Source organism: Chaetodon trifascialis, chromosome 18 (genome assembly GCF_039877785.1).
Source record: "Chaetodon trifascialis isolate fChaTrf1 chromosome 18, fChaTrf1.hap1, whole genome shotgun sequence".
Classification (NCBI taxonomy): Eukaryota; Metazoa; Chordata; class Actinopteri; order Chaetodontiformes; family Chaetodontidae; genus Chaetodon; species Chaetodon trifascialis.
Genome location: NC_092073.1, coordinates 9,493,405 through 9,508,188, shown reverse-complemented (window position 1 = coordinate 9,508,188; position 14,784 = coordinate 9,493,405). Strand labels below are relative to the sequence as shown.

The following is a 14,784-nucleotide window of genomic DNA, read 5'->3' as shown; positions in this document are numbered from 1 at the left end:
GCAAGAGCAAAAGACAGCAATTGAGATGTTCTGTACAGTAGTGAGGACGACAGAGAAAAAAGAGAGATGTATTAACTAATGGTGAACATGGCAAAGTAAAATGGGCCCAGTGACATGGACAACGTTCAAAAATGACAGACAGAAAAGGCCGATGGGTAACGGAAAAATGAGAAGAGGGCGAAACAATGGAGAAAATCTGAAAATCAGTACTTTACTCAAATATTGTCAAGTCCTCCCTTTTTTGTGGATGATTCTGATGACAAAGTATATTGAATATCTCTCTGCCATAAGCAGGATTTTATGGCAGTTTATTGTTCTGCATGGATATTGCTGCTGTTTCCTGAGTTTAATCCCTCATCTGCATCCATAAAGACCTGAATTTGAACTTAGTTTTAAAAGCAGCCACAGTGGTCCTCGATATTAACTGTGCATTTCTGCTGATGTGGAACTGGTAGTAAACATATGAAAAAAAAAAAAGAAAAAAAAATACATAGCAAATTGGAAATTATGCTAATGTCAGTGTGTCTTGAGGCATTTGCGGGATGTTTGCATGAGGGCAAGCTGCGCGTAAGATAAGGTTCCAGAAAAGAGGGTTTTCCTCGGCTCTCCAAGCCCCTCAAGACACACAGAGAGATGGCAGAGGAGGAGGAGGAGGAGGAGGAGGAGGAGGAGGGAGAAAGCAGACATAAACACATTGTTGTTGTTGTTGTGTGTTTACTTTCATCTGCCTTTTTTATTCAGCCAAGAAATGAAGTTTCGTTTATTCTTCAGTCAAAATGGTGAAAGTGAGGATCCCAGCATGCCAAATAAAGTTAGCTGATGATGTGCAGCCCCTTCTTGGATACAAACAGAGTGGTTCAACAGAGAGACAATAAAACTGAGGTGATAAAAAACATATTCAGCTTGCTGACAACTGCTGCCTGCTGCAAAGATTTTTCCCATTTGACCCTTGCAAATCCTTTTTGCAGTGCTCTGCATGAGATCATGACAGCAGGCAACTGTTCCTTATGATGGCTGGAAAATTACATTAGAAAGGGCAACAGTAGCTCATCTCCAAACCCACCGTAATCCATGACATGTACAACCACAGCGGCCTACTGTACCATTCAGGGTAACTGGGTTTGGGATTTATAATGGAGGAACTGGGAGAGCCAGCTGACCTGCTGCACACCTGCATCTTTAGGGACGACAGCCCTCTCCAAGCGAAGGTTTGAGTTTGTCAGACCATTGTTTTTAGCACTGTTTGACAAAATGACACAAAATCACTTGCATGTCCGGATTCAATCTGCAATCACACTAAGCAATCAGCAGAGAGTGGCGTTAAAGCCCTGTGGGGAGCAATCTGGAGCATTTCCAAGCAGCATCTCCCACAGTCACGTAAAGGCAAAAAAAAAAAAAAAAAAAGCTTTCCACAGAGGAGCTGAGCTCATTTTGAACACATAATTGTCCTCCTCTTCCCCTACAGCCTCATTATAGTACAATCTGATTACAGGGTGGAAAACAAAGGAAGAGGATGAAAAATACCATCCAGCATCGACGAGGTGGATGCAGGTCTGTTTGCGTCCCTGTCAAATTTAGGCCCGGCCCTTCCTTCCTTTCTACGCGTGGCTTTGACTTTAAGAAAAGTACAACTCTATAAAAACACAGTTTGTGTTCATTCCAGGTGAAATTGCATGTCACATCCGTTTGGGTTGCACAACGTAAAAGCATAAATTTTCATCCCCGGTGTCACAGCGAGCTGGAGCAGAGAAGCGGTAGGAACCTCGCAGGGCCTTACGCTGCTGTGACTGAAGTCAGCCCATTTTCTGTGTATGACAGCAGCAGAATGAGACTGTTTCGGCTCAGTTACCGCACCGACGATCGGGTCCCCTGCTCCCAATGAGCAGATTTCATTGGCCTCTATTACTGGGTCAGGCTGCATGTGGCGGTGGCTGTGTGTGTTTGACTAGGCAATAAGCCCAGTGTCACTGTCACTTTCATCAGCAGAAACTCTCTCTCTCTCTCTCTCCCTCTCTCTCTCTGTGTCTCTTGTCTTGTTCTTTGTCTCTCTTTCTCTCAAGGGCAGCCTTGGGAAAAAGTAGAATAGGAGGAAACAGATTGTACCAATAGGCGAATAGCACAGGGGGCTGAATGAACTTACACTGTGAATAGCAGTGTGTAAATAGGGCATAGATTGTGGTAAAAATGAAAGATGCATGTCATTTTAGAGGCAATAATTTCAGTTGGCATCGCTGACATGAAGGTTAGCGTGGAGGTTAGCTCGTGTAGAACACAAAGTTCTGTTTGTCTTCAGTTCGTCTTGGCTGCATCCCTGTGTGGACGCACACCAGTCCAAAACCAACCCTGCAATACAGCATCGCCGATGCGGCCCACATCACACGGCTGAGCAGAAGCGTCAGCATCATCTGAAAAAACGCTAAATAATTCATCAAAAAGGGAAAAGTTGGCAAACATTTTATCTTAAATATCTCAAAAACAACATTTTAGCTCAGCCTTGAATCTGAGAACTTCTGTACCAAATTCAGAAGCATTAACAAGTGGACTGAAGCGTCTGCTAAGATAAACTCTACTTCTCCTTAAAGAGGCATTCTCTAAGCCTGTTTAAGCAACAGCTTGGAGTCTGGAATCTTATTCTGAACATGCCTGTCTCCAGCTCTTTCTGAGCTGTGTGAGAGTGAGGCAAGACGGACTCCAGAGGACGGACAGTGCAGGGTTGGGCTAATGAGTGAGGGCTTATAGGCTGTGAGTTCAGCTCTCATACTGCAGCGCTTTAATGTGATTTTCAGAGAGATTGAAAAAGAGAGTCATGACTTGCAAGTGCATGCATGCGCCCGTATGAGTGTGTATATTTGCGCCTAAATGTTTATGTGCGTAAAAGGGCAGTGCTAATCTGGAGACGGTGCACGCCATCGCATCCGGGAGGGATGTGATTTAAATGAGCGGAGCAGTGCAGAAGTACTATGCACCCTCCAGGGACAGACACAGCTCTCAGTCACTGGAGTGAATCCATTAACACAGACAGACACAGTATAGATTCACGCAGACACACACTCACACACATACATATTTATGCATAGCAAGAGTCTAAACACTGTGAACAAAGTTGTTAATCCAGCCAGTAAAGTGAGTGTGACTTCTGCTCTCCTTTAATAAACCCATCTTACCATTTTTCATCTTACCAGCCTAAAGAGCTGTAAATTATCATTACAGGTTATCAGAAAAATAACATTTATCTCAAAATACAAGCTGTTCACAGTCCAAAGAAGCCTGAACATCCCGACATTCGATCTTATTCCTCTCACCTTCACAGGAAACCTGAGTTATGAAGTTTTCAAACAGTCTCGCTGCCATTTCTCAGCTCTCACTGCACAAAACTGTCTGGTGCAGCTTTAACGTTTGGTTTAGGGTGTCACCAGAGTGCCATCAGCAATAAGACTGCATCCAGGCAGACTGTCAGTCTAATAAACCCCGTTATTGCTCCCCTGCTCTCTAAATATGACAAGCGACGCTGAGAAGCTCAACCTTTTCATTGTGCAAAATGTGCCACTTAAGTAAACGAGCTGCGGTAATATTTCAAGTGCTTTTCTTATTCCATTCCATCCCCTCTGATCATCAGTCCTTGTCCAGCTCCATTAGGGCTGTTTCATATCTGAGAATAACAATATCTCAGTCACCGTGCGGCTCACCGCGCCGCCGTTAGAGCTAATCAATCTACGCCTCGTCTCTCTATAGGTGGACTGATCGGCTGGCATTATTCTTCAGTCAATTACCTCCGGTGAGAGAGGCAGGAGGAAGAATGACAATGGACGCTGATGAATGCCAGTCAGGGCTCAATTTAGCCAGCTGGGGCGCCCTCCCTGAGCTGGCAGTGAGACAATTGGGTCGTCTAATAGGTATTTATATGAGCTCCCCTCCGGTGGCCAGCTATTTGTTATGGAGAGAGGTTACTGCTGGAATGGACTGTTCACATATAATGTGGTAGTTTGCATAAAGACACAGTGGAAGGCCACAGTGTGTATGATGAATGCTTGTGCGTGCATGTGTGTTTATGCACACATGAATGCATCTGTATTCCTAATCATCTTGAAATGATGTGCTCATCTGTTGCCTTTAAGCAATATGGAGAGTCTACAGCAGCAATCAAATGACCATCAATACCTATGGCTTGAATTTAAACATGCTCATCTAAGCTCTCAGTACGCACAAGTAGGTAGTAATAGTTAAACACCCGGTGAAGGTATTTAACACATCATTACGCTCTGATGCGCCTGTGCAAGAGCGAAGCGGGAGCCAAAATGGAAGTTGGCACAACAAATGTAAGGGTTTAAGGGAAAGGCAGGCCGCAGACCGGCTCTACTGTCCTACAGTGTGATGAGAAAAACACTGCAGCACTTACCCAGGATGAAAAGAGAAATGGGCAAGCGGTGAAAGAAAAGGCAAGAGAGAGAGCGAGGAAGACAGAGAGAAACAGACACTTCATTCATACTTGCAGGTCCAAAACAACTGATTTTAGTGGATGATGGAAGATGAGGCCTTGCTAAAGAGAAGCGAAACTGGGAGAGGGACGTAAAAGGGAACGGTTGAAAGAAAAGCAAGTACGACAAGTGAGCGTGGCTTCTGGAAACTTTAGACTAATGCACGGGATTTCCAATTTGCTTTTTGGTCTTTTTCCCCATTACATTATGTACTGCTTTCTTGGTTTCACTGCAGTTTGGTCAGCTCTAGTACAGTGAGGGCTCATCTGGGATGTAGTTGGGTTCGTTAAAAGCCTTAGGACTCTCAATTTAGGAAATACAGTGAAAGGGGTTTCCTCTTTAATATGGTTATAAAATTTTACGGCTCTTTTCTTAATGTATTAGGGAAACGGCTAAGAGCTCTTACGCAGTCGTTGGCAATTTGCTTTGAACTGTGGTAGATTTAAAAAAAAACGAAAGGCTCCACATCTGATTTGAATTATTTCAGGTAGTGTTCTAGTTTTTTAGTGAGTGAAAAGCTGCATTCACAACCAGACCTCACAACTGCTGCTATTCCCACACGAACGAGATCAGATTATGGGTTTGGCCTTGAGAGCAGGAGGACCTCGTGGCGCAACGGTAGCGCGTCTGACTCCAGATCAGAAGGTTGCGTGTTCAAATCACGTCGGGGTCACAGCTTTTCACAGTCAGTGCCAAGCCCGTGTAAAAAGGCTCTGCAACATGGCAGAGGATGTGGCTACATTTACATTAAACACAAAAAAGAGCCTCGACAAACAGAGAGCTCACAATGAAAGGCCAGTCAAAATAAAATGTTTCACTTCAGAAACCTGAGCAGTGTTACCTTGCCGAGTTTAAATCCCTCCGTCCATTTTACGTCCATCACTCCCGGGTAAAATAATACAACACCATCATGCCTCGGTGAAATAATTTCCTATGAAAGAACAGATGTCGGCATTTTCCTGACCGTCTCTGCTCTTGTTCTTGTCTGCGACACAAGGCTCTTTTGTGCGTCTTAACCATCTAATCATTTTCGCAGTCGTACCTACCTGACGTTAAGGTTTCTACTGTCCTGTAATCCTAATAACAGATGGTCACAGCTGTCCAGAGCAGGCCGGTTCCGTCAGACGAATTACTGCTTGAGGCAGTTCTAGACATAGGCGGGTTATTCAATTACAACGCCTAACCTCTGGAATCCTTTTAGTATGCGCGTGGCTTCCGCTCAACGTTTCTAAGGAGGTTTTGAGAGGCAGGTTCCCCGGCCCTAAGCTGGGCTCATATTCCCGCAGTTAATTGGGCCTGACGAGATGTACGTGCCTTCAGACCTGCCTTTTCATCCCTCTTTCTTCACTTCAAGTGTGCAGCTACTTGTATTTTTCATCTCTTTCTTTTGCTGTGAGGCGCTTTTGGGGGTGACACATCTAAGGGCGCTAAATACACACAGAGCCACGATTCATGGCGATGTAATGGTTGTCCTCTTAGCACTTCCTCCTTTGTCCCCTGTTGCTCTTACATTTCCTCTGCAATGCAGCACCCACCGCTCAGAAAAGCCCTCTCACCCTGAGGTGATCACATCCAGCATGTTAACCATCTGACCCCCTGACCCGCTAAAGCACTTCCTGTGGTCCACTACAAGGAAATTAGGTTAAAACACGTGTAAGAAAATACACGGACGTTAGCTGAAAAGTCTGTTTTGTCTTCTCGTGGCTTGGTTTTTCCACACAAGACGCTTAATCTGTGTGTGTTAGCGAAAGAGAGAGTAGAGTGTGTGTCTGGCACTAAAAAAAAAAGCCATTACTGAGTGTGGATAGAGCTCATTCACACACCTGGGCCCCATTCGGCGCTGCCCTGCCAAACACCCGTGACGTGCCCTGAACAGAGCGGCATCATGGGTAGTCTAAATTAAGCACAGGGCTGCGACACGGTCAGGGCGCGCTGTCGAACGCTTGATGTGTTTGGAGGAGCGAGAGACAGAGGCACAGAGAGCACACTGATGAGGTAATTGTGCTCTGCAAACATAACACAAGTAAATTAAAACAGGAAGCTGAATGAATAAAAATATCAGAGCGCTGTAATTAAACTTACGTGAATAATTAAACTTCTGCACCACTGGCGTTTGATTGACTTGCGCGTGAGACACCCACACCGCTTTCAGCTTCTAAAACAAGCACTGACGTCGGTCAATATATAAAAGCAGAGCGAGTCATTATAAAACCATAACACAATGCAGGGGAATCTTGAAATCTATAACACCGCAAGGCCATGACCAAATGTGTTATTCCAACATGTTACACTCTCCAAATTAATTCAATAAATCACAGGCAACTAATGAGAGAGTAAGAAAAGCATATTTCATGACACGTCCAAATAGTTCTTAGTCTGTGGAATAACAGGAGGGAGGGGAGGGAAAGCCGTTCCCAGAACTGAAAACTCCCTGGATCTGGAATATGGGGCGTTGATATTTTCTTAAGTAGGCCTCAGGGATGGCTTTTGAAACCATGCTTGATGTAGGATTTTATTTGGCTTGGAATAAAAGCCCTCCCTCGGGTGCACCTCCTCCTATAGGCTGGTTAACCCTGCCTGACATGCGCACACACACTTGAACATGCACACACACAAAACGTTAAGTAGGTTATGATTCATTTTCTTTGTCACTGTCTGCCCATAAAACAAAGTCGATTGGAGCGAATGGGGGCTTTCCTCCGCTCCTTTTTAGGCTGCGCACTTAATCATCCACGGCTATTAAACAGTACATGTGTGTCTTTAAAATGTGACACTCAAGCGCTAACGCACACACGGCTGTAGACCCGTGCTTTCGCGTAATGTCATTCAAACTATAACCTGACATTTCCTCTGTATTGTTGCTTTTTAAATGGACCTGTAAATAACCGGGAGCACAATGAGCGGACGGCGGCCGCACAGTTAATGAATTCAATTAGTCAACGTCGGGCCGATTAAGAGGCCTGAAAAGAAGCATTGTCACATCGTAGATAGGAGTGCGTGTGTGTGTGTCTGTGTGTGTGTGAGAGAGAGAGGGAGAGCCAGAATCAATGGCTCTATCAGTCAGCCAGGCCAGACCTCGCACTCTGGGCCTCTCGCTCCATTCATCACCAAGGACCAGTGGACGGCCAACCAGGGAATATATGTGCAAGTGTGTGTTTCATTTTGTAGGTGTGCATTTTTCTCGGGGTCTGTGTGTGTGTGTGTGGCTGTGCGTGTTTGCGTACGAGCAGCTCATTATAACTCTTTGTACCAACACACTGCCACAGCTCAAAGCTGGTAACATTGCCTCTTATCTCAACAGCAGGCTGAACGCTTTGAAACTGTCAAAGGCCTCGCAGATGCTTTGTCAATTAAGAGTAACCTTTATGCTGAAGGATTCGCATCCCACAAAAGCTTCTTGTCTGCTTTTACACTATGTACAACAATAGAAATTGGAGGCGCGGTACTTGTAGCTGTCAGATGCCGAGTTCAAACAGTGTGGTTATTTTTTCAAAGTGGGCCCAACGGGGAATCGACCTTTTCACTGAGATGTCTGAGTAAACAACGAGGAAAAAAAAAAAAAGCAAACAAAACAAAACGGCAAGCTAAACTCGCAGCATTCGCGCGGCGATTGCCTTGACGAGACGGTGCCAAAACACTGCGAACAATAGAGCTCGTCAGCAGCTCACGGAGCCTCTTGACGAGGGGATGCTAAAAACTAAATGCGTTTGGGGATGAAGCATGCAGGGCGCATTATTGTCTGGAAGGAATTTCCTTTGCTGAGGCAACTTGAAAGAACTTTTGCACACATGCTGCGAGAGACGGAGCATTACAAGCAGAGTGCAGATCTTAATACCCAGGAAAGTTTGCATGAATAGTGTGACTCGTAAGAATTAAAAAGAGTCTTCTAACACCTCGCTGGAGCGAGAGAAGCAGCGGTGTGTTACAGATTCAGAGCTAACAAGGGCTGGGTTAGAGGACAGATTATTCACTTAGTGTGTGTACCTGTTAAGTGTGTTTAGTATGTGTAAAAAAAAAAGTTAGCCACATGACATTTGTCAGCGTCTATTCCAGCAAACTGTCATTTCATGTCCCAACGCAGAATATGAAGATGATGCAGACTAAGATGAACTTGTATGGAAGTTTATGAGCAGCTTTAATGGACTTGGGAGTCTTTACTTTCAGTATCAATTCATCTGCTCATTATTTTCTAAATGAATCGAGCTGTCATTTCAACTGCAAAATCTAAGAAATATTCACATTTGAGAAGTCAAAATCAGATTTTTCTTTAGCAATTTTGCTCTAAGAATGACAAACGATTAACCAAATATCATGACTGATTATTCAACCAATCATTTCACCTCTAGAATTTCTATCTTTATTTAGACATATGAGGTGTGTGTGAACTGTATGAGGTGAAATACAAATCCTGAAGAAAGCAAACAAAAGAGAAAGATTCTACGATGACAAAGCCCTGACTCCAAATTTAAAATGGATGTGCGGAGGGTCTTTCAGACTGGCTGTTACTTTATTCTTGAGGAAGCCCCTCAATTGTGACTTGAGAGCATTCATTCAAGGTTTCCTGAGAGGATGTTTTTGCTTTCATCTGCTGCCCATCCGCTCCTGACAGACGCTTGAATTTGCACTGAGGCAGGAAACTATAGTCAGAGATGCTCCTATTGATGGGTCAGCTCGCACAGGAGAGATGAATCAATTCTCTGTGAGCGGACACAAACAGCAGACAGGAAGTGTGCACTTGGTCCGGCCTGAGGGCCCCACTGATGCTACACTATGTTTTATCTGGCTTCTCCTTTCACCCCCACCTCACACACACACACACACACACACACACACACACACACACACACACACACACACACACACACACACACACACACACACACACACACACAGGCTCAGTCAGGCCCAGGCCCAATCCCTGATTACATCTGGCTTGTCATCGTCAGTGACTAGCTCGGCTCCTCGGGGGCCCCTGCTGCTCTGATGGCGCAAAGCAGGCAGGCCTCCCTCTGCATGCCCCGTCCCCCACGCCCCACTATTCGCCTCTTCTCAGGACAAATTTAATTTGGAGGTGCAGAGGACTGATAAAGCCAGGAGACAGCATAAGGGGCAGAGAGGGAGGGAGGTAATTTGATACCTCCTCCTGCCCCTTTCACCTCCTGCACACACACACAGACACACACACACACACACACACACAGCTCCTCCTCTCCTCTTCCACCCTGCATCCCCCCCCTCCACTCCCTGCATCTACAGACAAAGACATCCTTTTTTTTTCCCCTCGCCAACATTTTTTCTCTTATCAGATGGATGACAGTAGGAAAAGAGAGGAGGATGAGCAAAAGCATACTTCTGATCTCAGATCTTTTACCTGTGGAACTCTATATCTATGTTGAATGATAACATACGCGCTGGCTATATAGTCACATAGAACACCTTGTGTAGAAATCAATACGTCCATTACTCAAATCATATAAAATTACATTTGATAGTGAAATATTTGATATTTATCAAGGGAAAATCCAAAACATTTGCTGGTTCTAGCTTCTCAAAACTGATTATCTGTTGCCCTTATTAAGTTATTGAATAATGAATGGAAAAAATATGCGACACATTGATGAATATATTCATTAGTTAGACAGTGAGACTTTCCGGTTAGCCCCTGAAAGCAATGTCTCTCAGCAGCACGGTCAGCCAGTAAACGGCTGCTTGTTCAGGCCTACAACTTAAGTGAAGTGGCAACTGAGCATAAACGGTGGTCCTGGTGGCTCCAAGTGGGGCCACTATGATGCGTGAGTGCTCGCAGATGTTGGCTACAGTGTATCTGAGCTGCCTTTATTGAATTAGCCAGAGACTCGAGCGAGCAGTCTGGAGCTGAAGGTTTTCACAGGTCAGCGCTCCCCTCTAGCCCTGCAGCCACAAGGCCTCTGAGCCACCTGCAGCTGGGAGACATGAGCTGAGCCTCAACCTGAGCCTGCCTGTGTGTGTGTGTGTGGGTGGGTGAGAGAGAGAGAGAGAGAGAGAGAGAGAGAGAGAGAGAGAGAGAGAGAGAGAGAGAGGGAGAGAGAGAGGGAGAGACAAAGGGCTGACAAACTAGCCGACAGATGGATTTTCTTGAAAAAAAAAAAAGGGCATACTAACCAGACACACCAGGATCTACACACTTTCTACACACACACGCACGCAGAAACATTCATGCAAAGACAGAAGGTCAGGCAGGTGTGTGTGTGTGTGTGTGTGTGTGTGTGTGTGTGTGTGTGTGTGTGTGTGTGTGTGTGTGTGTGTGTGTGTGTGTGTGTGTGTGCAGGCTTGATGTCACTGGGAGCCTGACCACACTGCCTTCTTCATATGGGCAGGTGAGAGCTGCAATTATCACCATGATCTTTCGCACACACACAAAAAAACTCAAGGCTCTCAAGACACACTGTCCTCCACACACACACACACACACACACACACACACTAAAGTCCCTAGTCACTCTATGCAACCATAGTGAAAAGTGCTTTTTCCCCCTAACTTCAGTCGGATCATGTTACCTTGCCAGCCCTCCTGGTGAACCAACCCAAGCTGGTGAATGGGCACCAACCCCCCAAGCCCCACGCTCCCCACTGCCCAGCTCATCTATTATTGAAACTGACATAATTGCAGGGGGGCATCATCCACCAATATCAAGACTCTCAATATAAAAGGCCTTTAAATAATTCAGGGAAGAGGTGCCCACCCCACGCTGGCAAGCGGGGGATTTCTCACATGATGAGCTCATGGTCCCTCAGACGCAGGGAGGGTGTGGGGACACGTGTGTGTCCATAGAGTTTATGTGTGTTCATAACCATGAGTCAACTGGAGCTGTGTACATTAAAGAAGTGAACCCAGTTCATTATGGGATGTGTCGCCGGGGGAAGTGACAGAGCTGTGACCTCTAGCACCTCCTCACATCCACTTCCTAAAACCACATTCATTAATCAAGTGGGTGTGTGTGCATTTGTAAAAAAAATGTGTGTGTGGGGAGGTTGATCCTCATTTGTATTCAAGTAAACTTCAGGCATCAGCATATACTGTGATTACGGGTTAGGCAAATTGCTAAGCATGATTGATTGTGTCTCATTGTTGGGATAATGTGTGATCTGTGACCGATTGATTGTGTCTCGCTGCACTGAATGGCTCATTTGAATATTAACGACCTACTACTTGTGTTGCTATGAAATGTCACCAAATTGTTCCTAATTTTCAGACGCAAATGATACGCAAGAAGTAATTTGAGCCTCATCAGCAGCACTGCATAATAACGGTGCAGCTTCGAGTGCGAGATGACACCCAAATTTAGAAATTTAAAGCAACAGTTTTACCACCTCATCCAGTGACCAAAACAGCCATTTTACATTTGAATTAACATTTTCTTCTGCTCTGGAAGTCTCTTCTTCTGATGGTGGATTAAAATGGTGGTGGAAATAAATCTATTTGTTGATCAGTGCCCTGACAAAATGCTAAATAGAGTGGACAAGTCAAGTGTGACATTTAGGGAACAAAGGCTATTAGCATTTAGCTTTGCATGTTATAGTCTGACATTTGATGTAATGATTTATATTGTTCGAAATGTGTTTCTTTATTCCCAATTATTGTCCATTTTCCTACACACAAAAGTTGAAGGGGCCACTTTACTTTATTCAGATAAAAACCATCTAAAAAAGGAGCCCTTGAACACAGCATATTCTTATCATATCAATAATTGAAAGCATTTGTGCGCAGTTTTTGTGAGAGGAATGATCAACACACACGGCACAGCGATCTATTTCTGTCCAGAGCAGCGTCAACACAAGAGTCAGACATTTGATGGCTCAAATCTGCACAGTTTCAGCATTGATGGAGATATCAGGGCTTATTTTCCACCCCTCAGAGGAAGCCATTCGCTCCCATTCATTCCCGTAGCGCATGAAAAACAACTTCCACAGTGCAACACAATCCATCACAGCGACTATCAAGCCTGCATTTGGTCCGTTTTGTCATTATCTCAGTGGGCTGGGTTGAGCACTTTCAGATCATTGTGAGTCTGCTTACTGTAAATCACTTGACACAGACAGGAAGCAACAGATTGTTGCTTCACATGCTTACTTATCAGAGCCATTAATTTGTGTCTTTGGTAAACTTTCTTAACCAGGGCACCGGTCAATGTTTTAACACTTGACACTGCCTGAAATATCACACACACTGCAAAATTCATTTGAGAAACCAGATCCAGAAAGACATAAATAGGATATAACTGTATTCTCTGGAGGGATGGAAGGCGGGGAAACACCCTAAAAAGCAAAGAGGAGAAAAAGGAGCGACTGTCCCAACAGCTATCACCACTGGTTAAAACGAGGTCACAGAGTGGTCAGTCCCATCAGCGGTCATGACCTTGCCAAAATACAATAAATGAGGATGCATCGCCCACACTTCGTGAAAATCCTTCCCTTTCTCACTTGTGCGACAATAACAATATAAAAAAAACTATCAAACATACAGACTGATGTGTAAAGTCAGCTGCATGGCCAAACAGCCAAACTTTAGCCGGCTCCTACAGGGCCCATCATGGGAAATCAGCCTCCCTTAGCTAATAAACAGTAATGACCTGCTTCCCGACACGACTCGGAGCCTCCCTTCGTGTCGGCGTGGTGATGAGGACAAAACAGCGGAGCCAGCAGAAAGAAGCGGCGCCTGGGGTGGCCCAGTAATTACTGTTAATTGGTTTAACATGGGGATGGATGGAAAGAAGGACGAGAGAGAGAGAGAGGGGTGGAAGGAAGGATGGAGTTCTTCCTCCAAGCCCCCTCTATAGCTTGTTTGATGAGGGTATGTTATCGCAGCTCTCTATCAGTAGCACAAGCTGATGTAGCAGAGTGGGAAGGGGAGGTTAGATATGCAGGCGGCAAGCATATAAGCAGTCTGGTAAACAAGCGTCGGCCTGTACGTGCACAAACATATGTGCATACAAAAAGTACGAATTATGCAGACAAACAGCAAACGCTGGCATCGGTGCACGTTTGACAGTGAGGACGTGAAGAACATGCAGACAAAGAAAATCAAGGTATGAAAAGTACAGACAAGTGTGTATACGCTGAGGAAATACAGACATTAGCACACAACTGTAAGTCACACGCACACACTCAGATTACACAGAGCCTGAGGGGAGCCGCTCATCCACATAAGACAGGCAGTCTGAGGGCCATTTACAGCCATTTGATGCATGTCGGATCTCCTATCAGTGGCTGTGTGTGTGCAGAGAGATGAGGTGTGGAGTATTCCCCATTCAGCTGCATGCTAATACCCTGACCATAACCTCATCAACGTCGCTGGACATCTACGCAGTGCTGCACTGTAATCTGCCTGAGAGACACACAGAGCAACAAAGAACGACAGATTCTAAGGGAAGATGAAAGAGACGCTTTGTACCACAGGCACAAGTGTGGGTGTGCAGATAAAAACAAGAGTGAATGAACACATGAGGAACGATTCTGACCCAAAGGTAACCCACAGGGATCTCCTCTTACTTGTCTTGTGTAATTTACACGATTGATACCCAAGCAGAAAAAGAATAACGTGGCTCATAATAGGCTGTTTTTCATTGTGAATTGCAGCTGTGCAGCTGTGCGACATGTTCACAATGAGCCCATTTCCTTATATAACAAATGGTCTCATTTTTGTTCATGTGCATGCAGCTCGTGTTTACTATTACAAATAGAAAGTGAAACACCCTGAGTATACACGGCAGACGATCGTGACAGCACTGAAAGGCTCTGACCCTGATGTGATTTGAACATGCGTCTCATCAGACACAACAGTGAAGTCGACACTATTCCTGCACCATGAGGTCCTCGCAGGTAAACCGCCCACCACAGCTTGTGAAAACACCAACAGGTGTGATCTGCTGCGGCTGAGCAACACCTTCCCACTTCATGCTTTCCTTCCTCTCTTTCTCTTAGGCTGCACATTTCAGTGTGAGGCCGGTGTTAGTGAGAAAACATAAGGATACCCTGTAGAGCTCTCTTGTAAACAAACTCAGCTACATTCAGTGCTTCTCACCTTAATGAACTGTGTGCATTTAATATGACAAATGGCAAATCAAAGACACGGCCAATCTTTGCGGTAAATGCCAGTTATATTTACCACAATGGGCAGTTGATATGCAGACCTATCTAACAATTGATGAGATGTTTCCAGCAGAGGAATTATGTCCATAACGCATTTGCAGTACGGCCCTGGGCAATCAGCAGGAAGGTGAATGGCATCACCCGCATGCTGTTGTGTGTGCATCCGTGTGCACCTGTTATC

The 14,784-nt window shown here is 45.0% G+C and overlaps 1 protein-coding gene and 1 non-coding gene across 3 annotated transcripts in view; one reads left to right on the top strand and one right to left on the bottom strand.

Annotated features, from left to right (window-relative positions):
* LOC139346829 (partitioning defective 3 homolog) overlaps window positions 1-14,784 on the bottom strand; it is a 314,486-nt gene that overhangs the window by 243,522 nt on the left and 56,180 nt on the right. The gene's annotated exons all lie outside the window — the stretch shown is intronic.
* trnaw-cca (transfer RNA tryptophan (anticodon CCA)) lies at window positions 5,077-5,148 on the top strand. The gene has a single exon. It is a non-coding gene; the product is annotated as a tRNA-Trp (tRNA).